Genomic DNA, 13,144 nt, shown 5'->3' with positions numbered 1-13,144 from the left:
CTACTCAGCTCCAACTGATAGCAGCTCATTCCCAGCCCTAGTTGCAGATACTGGAGATTGAACCTGCATGTAGTGCAAACACTCTACCACCCAGCTACAGGCAGAATCTGTTACAGTATGTGCATATCTTCTTCTTCTTTGGTGATCACTCATAGCCGAGTAAGATTGCCTTCCAGTGAGTCCATAAGTGACTGTGGAGGCCAGTTCTAGATCCACACGTCCTTCCACAGTGGGGACATTGGTTTCCGGGCGGGAGCTGATCACGGTGTGGATTGCCAAGCGTGCTTCCTCCTACCACATTTCTCCCTTGTGTCCTGAGTTCAAGTGTCTTCAAAGCCCATGACACCTTTGGTAAAGGCTGTTCTCCAACTGGAGCGCTCGCAGGCCAGTGTTTTCCAGTTGTCAGATGATCCAGCAAGTGGATATATATATGTGTGCATATATAATATGTAAGCAGAAGCAGGCACTGGAGAGAACTATATACTTCCCACCTTGTAGTGTGTGAGAGCCAGAAAGTGGGGGTGGAAGGGGAGAGATTCCCTCCCTGTTTATTGCAGGAAAAGGTATTTGTTGTGGTCAAGTATGTACAGGAGGCATGCGCAAGTGTATTGATTTGATCATGTGCAAGAAGTCATAGAATCATAGAATCATAGAATCATAGAGTTGGAAGAGACCACAAGGGTCATCGAGTCCAACCCCCTGCCAAGCAGGAAACACCATCAGAGCACTCCTGACATATGGTTGTCAAGCCTCTGCTTAAAGACCTCCAAAGAAGGAGACTCCACCACACTCCTTGGCAGCAAATTCCACTGTCGAACAGCTCTTACTGTCAGGAAGTTCTTCCTAATGTTTAGGTGGAATCTTCTTTCTTGTAGTTTGTATCCATTGCTCCGTGTCCGCTTCTCTGGAGCAGCAGAAAACAACCTTTCTCCCTCCTCTATGTGACATCCTTTTATATATTTGAACATGGCTATCATATCACCCCTTAACCTCCTCTTCTCCAGGCTAAACATGCCCAGCTCCCTTAGCCGATCCTCATAAGGCATTGTTTCCAGGCCTTTGACCATTTTAGTTGCCCTCCTCTGGACACGTTCTAGTTTGTCAGTGTCCTTCTTGAACTGTGGTGCCCAGAACTGGACACAGTACTCCAGGTGAGGTCTGACCAGAGCAGAATACAGTGGCACTATAACTTCCCTTGATCTAGATGCTATACTCCTATTGATGCAGCCCAGAATTGCATTGGCTTTTTTAGCTGCCGCGTCACACTGTTGGCTCATGTTAAGTTTGTGGTCAACCAAGACTCCTAGATCCTTTTCACATGTACTGCTCTCAAGCCAGGTGTCACCCATCTTGTATTTGTGCCTCTCATTTTTTTTGCCCAAGTGCAATACTTTACATTTCTCCCTGTTAAAATTCATCTTGTTTGTTTTGGCCCAGTTCTCTAATCTGTCAAGGTCGTTTTGAAGTGTGATCCTGTCTTCTGGGGTGTTAGCCACCCCTCCCAGTTTGGTGTCATCTGCAAATTTGATCAGGATGCCCTTGAGTCCATCATCCAAGTCGTTGATAAAGATGTTGAATAAGACCGGGCCCAAGACAGAACCCTGTGGCACCCCACTAGTCACTCTTCTCCAGGATGAAGAGGAACCATTGATGAGCACCCTTTGGGTCCGGTCAGTCAGCCAGTTACAAATCCACTGAGTGGTAGCATAGTCAAGACCGCATTTTACCAGCTTCTTTACAAGAATATCATGGGGCACCTTGTCAAATGCCTTGCTGAAATCAAGGTAGACTACATCCACTGCGTTCCCTTCATCTACCAGGCTTGTAATTCTGTCAAAAAATGAGATCAGGTTAGTCTGACATGACTTATTTTTCAGAAATCCATGCTGACTATTGGTGATCACAGCATTCCTTTCTAGGTGCTCACAGATTGTTTGCTTAATGATCTGCTCCAGAATCTTCCCTGGTATTGATGTTAGACTGACTGGGCGGTAATTATTTGGGTCCTCTCTTTTCCCCTTTTTGAAAATAGGGACAACATTTGCCCTCCTCCAGTCTGCCGGGACTTCGCCTGTTCTCCAGGAATTCTCAAAGATGACTGCCAGTGGTTCTGAGATCACATCTGCCAGTTCTTTTAATACTCTTGGATGCAGTTCATCTGGCCCTGGAGACTTGAATACATCTAAACTAGCCAAGTATTCTTGTACTATCTTGTACAAGTCCCATGAGTGTGATTCTGGGTACCTGCACAATAATTCCTGAAGCCTACATGCATCGTTTTCTGTGTCTCTGTGTGAGAGAGTGTGTGTAACAGGATGATAGTTCTGTGTGTCTCATCCTTCTATCCATTGATACTGAATGTTGGAAAAATCAGGACTGAAGAAAAGAAATAACTTCTTTTTGTAGTTAAACTATGGGATTCCCTCCGGCAGGAGGCAGTGATGGGAACCAACTTGGATGACTTTAAAAGATTTGACAAATTCACGGAGGAGAGGGCTATCAGCAGCTACTGGCCAGCGGTCACTCCTCTGTTGGAGGCTTCATGCCTCTGAATGACAGGTGCTGGAGATCACAGGGAGAGTGATTCAGGTCCTGCTTGTGTGATTCCCAATGGGCATCTTGCTGGCCATTGTAAGAACATGATGCTGGAGTAGACTGGTCATTGGACTGATTCAGCGGGCTTCTTCCTATGAGTGAATAAGCCATGGTTGTACAATCTGTATCAGAACTCCTTTCCTGTATTGTATGGCTTCGCTTCTGGTGGGGGAACTCAAGAGTGGTACCTCGGGTTACAGACGCTTCAGGTTACAGACACCGCTAACCCAGAAATATTACCTCGGGTTAAGAACTTTGCTTCAGGATGAGAACAGAAATCGTGCAGCGGCAGCAGGAGGCCCCATTAGCTAAAGTGGTGCTTCAGGTTAAGAACAGTTTCAGGTTAAGAATGGACCTCAGGAACGAATTAAGTACTTAACCCGAGGTACCACTTTATGACTTTATGTGTGAGAGAGTGTATGTGTTTGAGTTGCGTGAGCCTTTGTGTGGCGCTAGCTGCACACAGGTATGTCTGTGTGTTTCAGGTAAAGGTAAAGGGACCCCTGACCATTAGGTCCAGTTGTGGCTGACTCTGGGGTTGTGGCGCTCATCTCGCTTTACTGGCCGAGGGAGCCGGCGTACAGCTTCCGGGTCATGTGGCCAGCATGACTAAGCCGCTTCTGGCAAACCAGAGCAGCGCACGGAAATGCCGTTTACCTTCCTGCCTGAGTGGTACCTATTTATCTCAGCACCCGTAACAAACTACAGCTCCCAGAATTCTTTGAGGGAAGCCATGACCATTTAAGTGGTATTAAAGGTAAAGGGACCCCTGACCGTTAGGTCCAGTCGCGGACGACTCTGGGCGGTCCCTGACCATTAGGTCCAGTTGTGGCTGACTCTGGGGTTGCGGCACTCATCTCGCTTTATTGGCCGAGGGAGCCGGCATACAGCTTCTGGGTCATGTGGCCAGCATGACTAAGCCACTTCTGGTGAACCAGAGCAGCGCACGGAAACGCCGTTTACCTTCCCGCCGGAGTGGTACCTATTTATCTACTTGCACTTTGACGTGCTTTCGAACTGCTAGGTTGGCAGGATCAGGGACTGTGTGTTTAGTTGACTCTGTATGCTTTTATGTGGGGAACTGATTGGAGAAAGGAGAAACTGAAACAAAAATTGACATGTTCACGCATCCCTAACACACACACACACGACCACCATGACAGCAGAGCAGTGCATTTAATCTCTCAGTGCGCTTCTCTGGCGCACATATACCATTTTGCGTGCTGTCTTGTTTACAAACACGAAGCCTTCCTGACTGAGCAGGCGACTGGAACACATCACACTCTGCTCTGCCCCCCAAACCACCTAGGGTTTGGCCAGGAAGAGGAATGTGTGGAGAGGGGGAGCTAGACTGAAACCAGCCAAATTCAAAGCAGGCTCCATTTAGGTCAGTCAGGGCTTAACCCACAAACAAGGCCTGATGGATGCCTGGGGAGGGGGCTGGCTGCTGGAGGGGGGGGGTAGGCAGGACACAAGAACACATCAGCCAAGAAGCTGCCCAGATGAACAGCCTGGTCTTTGTTTTCATTTAGTTTATCGAAAGCATCTACACACCTTCGTACAAATACACCCCAGGGCAGTTCACAAGAAGAAATGTCCATTTCTTCATGAAAGCATTACCAAAATTTAATAATAATGCATCTGATGAAGTGGACTCTAGTTTTTCAAAAGCTGTGATGCATATGAATTTGATTCCTGCATTCAGCTAGCTGTGATTTCTTCAATTTTGCAATCTTCTTTGCCCAAGCTTTCCCGGGCCCAATATATATATTTTTTAATAAATTCATATGAACGCCCATTTTGTAAGCTTTTATACATTTTTACACTACTGTTTTCAATGTTTCATGCTGCATTTCTGTTTTAGTTTTAATAATATTTTTGACCCCTTTTTATGCTGTGTACACGTCTTTGAGATTTGTCAAAAATAAAAATAATTGTTATGTGTTTTGCGGGTGAGGTTGGGGCTCAGTCCGGGTATCACCTGGGGTCCTCTTCCAGTATACGAGAGCAAGCTTGCCAAACCAGGTCCATTATCCAGTTAACGGCTGGCTAGTTAAGTGCCACGATTTAACGTCCCCAAAGAAGTCACTCTGTTGCCATAAAACAACTCAGTGGGCTTCCACCCCCCACCCTGCTTCATGAATTTGCCAGCGTTGTGTGTGAGAGCTGAAAAGTGGAATGCTGCTAGAAGCTGCAGACAGAGAGTATGCTTCACTCTGTCCTGGATCTAAAACTGTGACCAATGGAAAAGCAAGATCTGCTGAGGTGTTAATGCTGTGAGCCCCTCCACCCTACGCTCAGGTTGTATCTATATCTATCCGCCTATCCCAAATGTGTCACGGTCTCCTCTTGTTCCAAGTAAACTGAACCCTGGGCAAGTGCCGGAACGGCTGCAGTTTCTCACTGCTTGGAGATTGGGGCGGTATGTCACAATAAGAAGCAGTTTGTAAATGCTTTAAATTTGAATACATCAATAAACCCACAGCATGGTCCCACTAAGTCCAAGAGAAGCTGTCTCCATCAGCACTACAATGCCAACATTTTACAGTTTACATTCCTTGTTTCTTTTGGTTTGATTTTTAAAAAAATAATCTTTTTAAATAAATAAATCTTTTTAAATTAAATTTTCAAATTTTACGAATTTTAAAAACACAATCACAACAAATCTCTCCTATCCGTTCATTTCCAATTCAACCTGCCATGGTGTTGTTTTATTCCCTTATAAAGCTGCTATGTTGCGTACATTTTATCCATCAAGTGTCAAGGAGATAAAAGAACTACACAACTTTCAGAAGACACCTGAAGGCAGCCCTGTAATGGGAAGGGGTGTTGTTTTTTAATGTTTGACATTTTACGCTGTTTTTATATGTGCTGGAAGCCGCCCAGAGTGGCTGGGTAAACCCAGCCAGATGGGCAGGGTATAATCAGCATCATCATCCATTATATACGTTAATTCCAAATGGTCAAACTACAGATTCTCATCTTTTGCTATAGTTCAAATCCTGCATACATTTAACAGAACCAGAGTATTTTTTCCCCAAATGGAAATATTACACAATGGCAATGTTTTGTGGGATATTTGAAGGTTCCCCTTGGTTTCAATAGCAAGGTCAACAGCCGTGTTTCTCTCTCTCTCTCTTTTAAAAAAATAATATTTATTGAAGGTTTTACAGTTGCAAAAAAAAGAAAAGAAAAAGACAGTAAAAAAAAATATTAGGAAACAATACATCAAAAGTAAAAGGAAAAAACAATACATCAACACAACAAGAAAAAACAAAAACATTTAAAAACACATCCATTTTCCATATCTTATCTTTCATTAACTTATTTCCTCGACCTCCTCCCACCTCCCATTTTTGTATTCCAGTTAATAATTAGATCAGCAAATCCTTTCCATCTTTCACTGCTTTCTATCGTTTAATTGTCTTAATTTGTTTTAACCTTATCTTACCATCAAAATCTTAAAATTTATCTATACTTAAATCCTTATCATATTCCTACTAAAGTCATATAATTTCATTCCACCATTTCCCAACATTCCTTAATTATGCTATATTACTCTGAATAAAATTTTCCCAATCTTCTTCCACCGTCTCTTCTCCCTGGTCTCGGATTTTATCAGTCTTTTCTATCAGCCGTGTTTCTTTTTTTATCAGTCTTTTCTATCAGCCGTGTTTCTTTTTTTATCAGTCTTTTCTATCAGCCGTGTTTCTCAAGTTCCTTCCCTGCTCGCCCCCCCTCCCCACCCCATTCAAACAGCTCCCCTCCCTCATCGGAAAGTCAGGAGGTCAGGGAAGGCAGGCGCAAGGGCAGCCATGCAGATGGCGCCTGGCATTTGCTCTTCTGTTCTAGCCAGGCGTGATGCTCTGGGCCAGAATGCCTGTCCATGCGTGAAGAGCCTATGGAACAGAAAGGCAGGCTGCACAGGGGGGTGAGGGGAGCTGGAAGAGGAGACAGAGCTTTCCTAGTTAGCCGGACTAATGGCTTTGTCTGTAGTCAGCTGTGGAAACTGAAAGGCAGCCTCTAACTCACCTGCTTTGCATGCGGAAAATTCCAGGTTCAATCCTTGTCGTCACCAGGTACAGCTGGGAATGCCCCCTGCCTGAAACCCCAGAGAACTGCTGCCAGTCAGTGTAGGCAGTGTTGAGTTCAATGGGCCAATGGTTTGACGCTTTTTAAGGCAGTATCCCGCGGGATGCAGGTGGTGCTGTGGGTTAAACCACAGAGCCTAGGACTTGCCGATCAGAAGGTTGGCTGTTCTGCGACGGGGTGAGCTCCCGTTGCTCAGTCCCTGCTCCTGCCAACCTAGCAGTTCGAAAGCACATCAAAGTGCAAGTAGATAAATAGGTACCGCTCTGGCGGGAAGGTAAACGGCGTTTCCGTGCGCTGCTCTGGTTCGCCAGAAGCAGCTTAGTCATGCTGGCCACATGACCCGGAAGCTGTACGCTGGCTCCCTCGGCCAATAAAGCGAGATGAGCGCTGCAACCCCAGAGTCGGCCACGAGTGGACCTAATGGTCAGGGATCCCTTTACCTTTAAGGCAGTATCCCACGTCCCCTTTTTTTGGGAGAAGGGCCATAGTTCAGCCGCAGAACATTTGCCTTGCCTCTAGAAGGTCCCCGGTTCATTCCCTGGAGTTCCCTGGACAACAGGAATGCACTGGAGCCAGAGTAATGTGTACACAGACTCAAGTGTTGCCACTGCAGAACTCAACAGGGAGCTCTAGCACCACCTACTGTTGGCCTCCCTGCCTTCTGCCCTACCAGTCGCAACAGCCGCCGCTCTCTCTGTGTGTGCGATATACACTCATTTGTATCCTTTTCCCGCCAACCACGGTGCTCTGATGATTCAGCAACCCTGGCTTTTAATAATTCACAATCGCCCGAGAGTGAGACGAGCATTTAGCAGGGGAAGCGGGAGCTGGATGATGAGTCAAGTCTAATAAAAGAAGTGGTGGGGACATTGCAAGGAATATAAATGTTGTCCTCCTCCTCCTCCTCCTCCTCCCTCCAACCCCACCCTTATTGTGTTTTCTTCTGGCCCCTGATGAAGAGCAGTTACTTCCCTGAAGTCTCTTCTCCAAACAGCAGATCCAAGAGCAGGGCAGGAGACCGTGTTGAGGCTGAGAGGCCAGGACAGCTCCTTCCACCCAGTCCTCTCAGACTGCGCAGGCAGATCTCTCCCCCAAACACAGTTGGGCCTTGGGATGCGATTCCCCCCCAACCCCAATATTTTTGTCTGGTGCTTCTCCTGCAAATTTCCCTCCGTGTGTTTGAGACACACACACACAGAGAGAGAGAGAGAGAGAGAGACAGCAGTGGCGTAGCGTGGGTTGTCAGCACCCGGGGCAAGGCAAGTAATTTGCGCCCCCTAACCCGTGGATTTGCGCCCCCTAACCCTAACCCCCAGATGTTGCACCTGGTGCGGCCGGCCCCCCCTACACCCCCCACACTACGCCACTGAGAGAGAGAGAGAGAGGAAGAAGAAGAAGAGTTTGGATTTGATATCCCGCTTTATCACTACCCTAAGGAGTCTCAAAGCAGCTAACATTCTCCTTTCCCTTCTTCACCCACAACAAACACTCTGTGAGGTGAGTGGGGCTGAGAGACTTCAAAGAAGTGTGACTGGCCCAAGGTCACCCAGCAGCTGCATGTGGGGGAGTGGGGAATCGAACCCAGTTCACCAGATTACAAGTCCACTGAGGGCCCTCAACACAATCAGGGTGGCCAGATCCCCAAGGCTGACCTGAAGTCTCCAGTTTTATCTCACCCCATCCAGGTGGCAGGAGGAAGGCCTGAATCTCCAGGAGGGTGAGAGTGGCTTATTCCCTCCCCCCCTTTTTAGATAGATAGATAGATAGATAGATAGATAGATAGATAGATAGATAAGATATTATGGTCAGAGACCAGCTTATAAAACACACTTGGAGTACAATCCTAGAAGGAAAACAAACATTTAAAATAATGTACAACAATAAATTTAAAATTGATAAATGCGATAAGCGTTTAGACACTTAAAACTTTAAGATAAGCTACCGCAGAGAGATGACCCAGAGTCACTCATGGAACCGAGTTTGGGGATTTTCTTAACGAACTAGTTTGAGTCGGGGGATGGTCTGCGCCTACAGATCTGTACACAGAATCTGGCGACCATCCGGGTCGTCTTATGAACTTTGCCTAACAGAAAAAGGAACCCTTTTTTTTTTAGTATTACGAAGACTGTGCATGTAGCTTGCAAGCTTCAGCCTGGCAGAAGCTGGCTGCAAATGACTGTGTAGTGTCTCTGGGGCGAGGGTCTGTTCTGCTCCCTCTCCCCCTCTTCCAATTAACCTCCCTCCAGCATAATGTGAATCAGCCACAGTACCACAACCTTGTTGGCATCTATAAAGGTCACACCGCTCTGTGCCAGCTGCATACTTTGGTAATGGAGTTTCCATGTTTGAGGGCAAATGCGCAGGGCCCTTGGAGTGGGAGGGGAGGCGGGGAGAGAACGGGGCCCAGGAAAGCACTTTTGGAGTGTGCCTTTCCGCTAAGGCGTTTCAAAGGACAACGACAACAGCAAATTTCTCGTCTCCATGATTGATTCACCAGGGACTCCTCCTCAGTGGCCTAGAAACATGTTCTAGAGGCTGGCAGATGTGGGAGATGTCATTAGTTTGATTATGGCAAGGAAGGAAGAATTGATGCGTTGACAGGTTCTCGTCATTTCACCATCTGTAGAAGAGTAGCAGTGTGAGGAACGGGATGGGGGGGGTGCTGTTCTTTTTCGCTTCGGACAGGGATGCCGGGAGCATCAAGCCTGTCTCCTTGCCCCTTGAGATTCTTCCTTAGTGACAAACCCCCAGGTCACACCCCTCACTAGCCCAAACCCTCCAACATTTCTCTGATGAAAATAGGGACGTCCTATTCAATAATGAATGGGACGCGGGTGCCGCTGTGGGTTAAACCACAGAGCCTAGGACTTGCCGATCAGAAGGTCAGCGGTTTGAATCCCGTTGCTTGGTCCCTGCTCCTGCCAACCTAGCAGTTCAAAAGCGAGTCAAAGTGCAAGTAGATAAATAGGTACCGCTTCGGCGGGAAGGTAAATGGTGTTTCCGTGCGCTGCTCTGGTTCTCCAGAAGCGGCTTAGTCATGCTGGACACATGAACCGGAAGCTGTACGCTGGCTCCTTTGGCCAGTAAAGCGAGATGAGCGCCGCAACCCCAGAGTCGGCCACGACCGGACCTAATGGTCAGGGGTCCCTTTACCTTTACTCAATAATGATGAATAACAATATTTAATAATATATATTTCTCTCTTTCTCTCTCTTTCTCTAGCCTAGCCTTTCCTGCAGTAAGGAATCTGGGCCTGGGCTTTGCCATCTCAGACTTTAGGCTCCTCCATTCCAACCAGTTCCCTGCCCCCAGAAAGCCAGCACATCAGGGAAAGGGCCAACTCTCCTCCTGGGCACACTAGATTTCTACGAACGGGGTTGTTGCTGTTTCCTACAAAGGAGCACTTGGTGTGCACTACAGGTTATATTATGCGTTGACCCTGGAAGAGGCAGCCACCCCCCACCTTGCAGCGATGTACTACCCATTTTCACACCCTACCTGAGTGGGCAAGCTAGCAGCTTGAGTGTGAAGAACAGAAATATGAGGTTTGTTCAGCTTCTATTGAGACTGATGCACCGTAGGTGGCAACCCAGCACATATGCATTAATGCTTTAGTCCCATACACACCTTCCCTTTAATGCACATTGCTTCCCCCTAAAAAAATCCTGGGAACTATAGTTTGCCCCTTTGCAGGGCTACTGTTTTCAGCACCCTGAGCAAACTACAGGCCCCAGGATTCCTTGGGGGAAGCCACATGCTTTAAATGGATAGTGCAAACGTGACCTTCAGGTGTCAAACCATGTTCCAATGTCCTGTTTTCACTTGTTTGTATATTACTTTAAAATTGCAAGGTTCAAAAACTATAGTAAAAAGCTCCCCTTCAGCGCAGACAAAGGAGCATTTGGACAGTTGAAATGCTCACTAGAAAATGCTGTGGTTACAGTGTTTGTCGCCTCAGTGAGGAAGTGGCCTTTCTCTCCGGTGATGAGGGAGGAATCTCCGTCCTTGGTATCCATGGCAACTGGTCCAGAGAGTCCCCCACTGAACCACCACATGCATTTTTCAACAGACTCCATGCACACAAGCAGACAGCTGGCTTGTGAGCAGCAAAAACAGCTGGAGCAGACACCCTCCTTCACCTCTCGCCAAGGGCACTTCAGGGTGGCGAGAGAGGCTGCATCTCTTTCAGCAAGGCCCGAAGCTAAAGGACCAAGTGTCTGGCTGGACTGCCACATCCTGATCACCGTCTTTGGTGACCAAGTCTTCACTGGGAATGAGCTAGCCGCTTGCATCTTCCTCCATGCCCTCGGATGTATTTGCCAAGAGCTGAGGGGAAAAGATGCTGCTTCTGGTTGGAGCTCCTTCACAGATCAGGTTCAGCATTGCTGCTCTCCATTTCCAAAGCTACTTAGGTCTTACAAAGGTCTGCTTAGTTGCCAGGCGTTACATGTGAGCCATTCAGCTGCTCTGGCTTAACAACCCCCTTCCTCTGAGCTTCGACTCCACCCACTTCCTCATTACATAGTCGGTATTATTATTACTGTTATTGTTATTACAGTGGCACATCTGGATGCGAATGGGATCTGTTCCGGAGCCTGGTTGGCATCCTGAAGCGAACGCAACCCGCGTCTGGGGGTCGCGATTTGCCGCTTCCGCACACGCGCGTGACATCATTTTGAGCGTCTGTACATGCGCGAGTGGCGAAACCTGGAAGTAACGCGCTCCGTTACTTCCGGGTCGCCGCGGAGCGCAACCCGAAAATGCTTAACCTGAGGTATGACTGTATTATTATTATTTTACAGTCATCAAGGGAGTGTTAAAAAATACGTTCTTTCCCTGGAGGGAATCCAAATGTCCTCCTAGAGCTGGAGTAGTCAACCGTTTTATACCCAACTAATGCATTTTTCTTGATGGTAAAATTTCCTTTCCGCCCACCAGTGCTCGATGGAAGGAAGACTCAGCTTGTGTTGTAGAACCCCCTACCACCCACCTAGAATCCAGAAACACCCACTATTGGGCAGTAGGGACCAGGTTGACAACCCATGTCCTAGAGAAAGGGAAGAAGAAGAGTTTGGATTTGATATCCCGCCTTTCACCCCCTGTAAGGAGTCTCAAAGCGGCTAACATTCTCCTTTCCCTTCCCTTCCTCACACTCTGTGAGGTGAGTGGGGCTGAGAGACTTCAAAGAAGTGTGACTGGCCCAAGGTCACCCAGCAGCTGCATGTGGAGGAGCGGAGACGCAAACCCGGTTCCCCAGATTACGAGACGACCACTCTTAACCACTACACCACACTGGCTCACAACAGACTCACAAGATAAAGGCACAAGACCGGTTTGGTTTAGCTAAATAGAACCCCAAACCTTGGCTGGTGCCGAAAAGTAAGGTGGCTTGCTTGCATTATTGTCCAAAGCGCTCTTATACAGTTCAGCAAAGCAAATCCCTCATACAAATCCGAATGTAACATCTGTAGCTGCTTCAGCACAACCCAACTGCAAAACTGGTCTGAGCTGGATTTCTTCTGCAGGCTACTTGTTTTTCTGCTGATTCATTAAAAAGGCGGGGGCTTCCTGCCCCTCCTTATTCAGCGGAACGCAGCTGGTGAGATAAGAAGGCCTCCAAAGGCCTTGAGCATTTCTAAGCAACTAGCATAGAATTCTAGGGCTGGGAAGGGACCCCAAGGGTCATCCAGTCAACCCCCCTGAAATAAAACCTGCTGTAGCTTTAATCTAACAGAAGCCAAAGTTGATATACAAATTTTCCCACATTCACATTCTCTTTGTGAACTCTTGCTAAGGTACGAAAGAGGGGAAACAGCTTACAGTGCAATCTTATGCCTGCTGTCTCAAGAGAAGGTCCTGTTGAGCTCAAGGCACTTACTTCTAGGTAAGCATGCATAGGCTGCAATGCTAACTGTACATCCTAGGAAGTAATGCAAATCCTACGGATTTCAGAGCGGCTTCGTTTGGAGTAGCCAAGCAGAGAGCTAGGTGTGCACAATAACATTGTTGTTGTTGTTTAGTCGTTCAGTCATGTCTGACTCTTCGTGACCCCATCGACCAGAGCACACCAGGCCCTCCTGTCTTCCACTGCCTCCCGCAATTTGGTCAGGCTCATGTTTGTAGCTTCGAGAACACTGTCTAACCATCTCGTCCTCTGTCGTCCCCTTCTGCTTGTGCCCTCCATCTTTCCCAACATCAGGGTCTTTTCCAGGGAGTCTTCTCTTCTCATGAGGTGGCCAAAGTATTGGAGCCTCAGCTTCAGGATCTGTCCTTCCAGTGAGCACTCAGGGCTGATTTCCTTAAGAATGGATGTGTCTGATCTTCTTGCAGTCCATGAGACTCTCCAGCACGAGAATTCAAAAGCATTCTTTGGCGATCAGCCTTCTTTATGGTCCAGCTCTCACTTCCATACATCACTACTGGGAAAACCAGAGCTTTTACTATACGGACCTTTGTT

The sequence above is a fragment of the Podarcis tiliguerta genome (assembly GCF_965153285.1).
Source record: "Podarcis tiliguerta genome assembly, chromosome: 16".
Classification (NCBI taxonomy): Eukaryota; Metazoa; Chordata; class Lepidosauria; order Squamata; family Lacertidae; genus Podarcis; species Podarcis tiliguerta.
Note: the sequence above shows the minus strand (reverse complement) of the source record.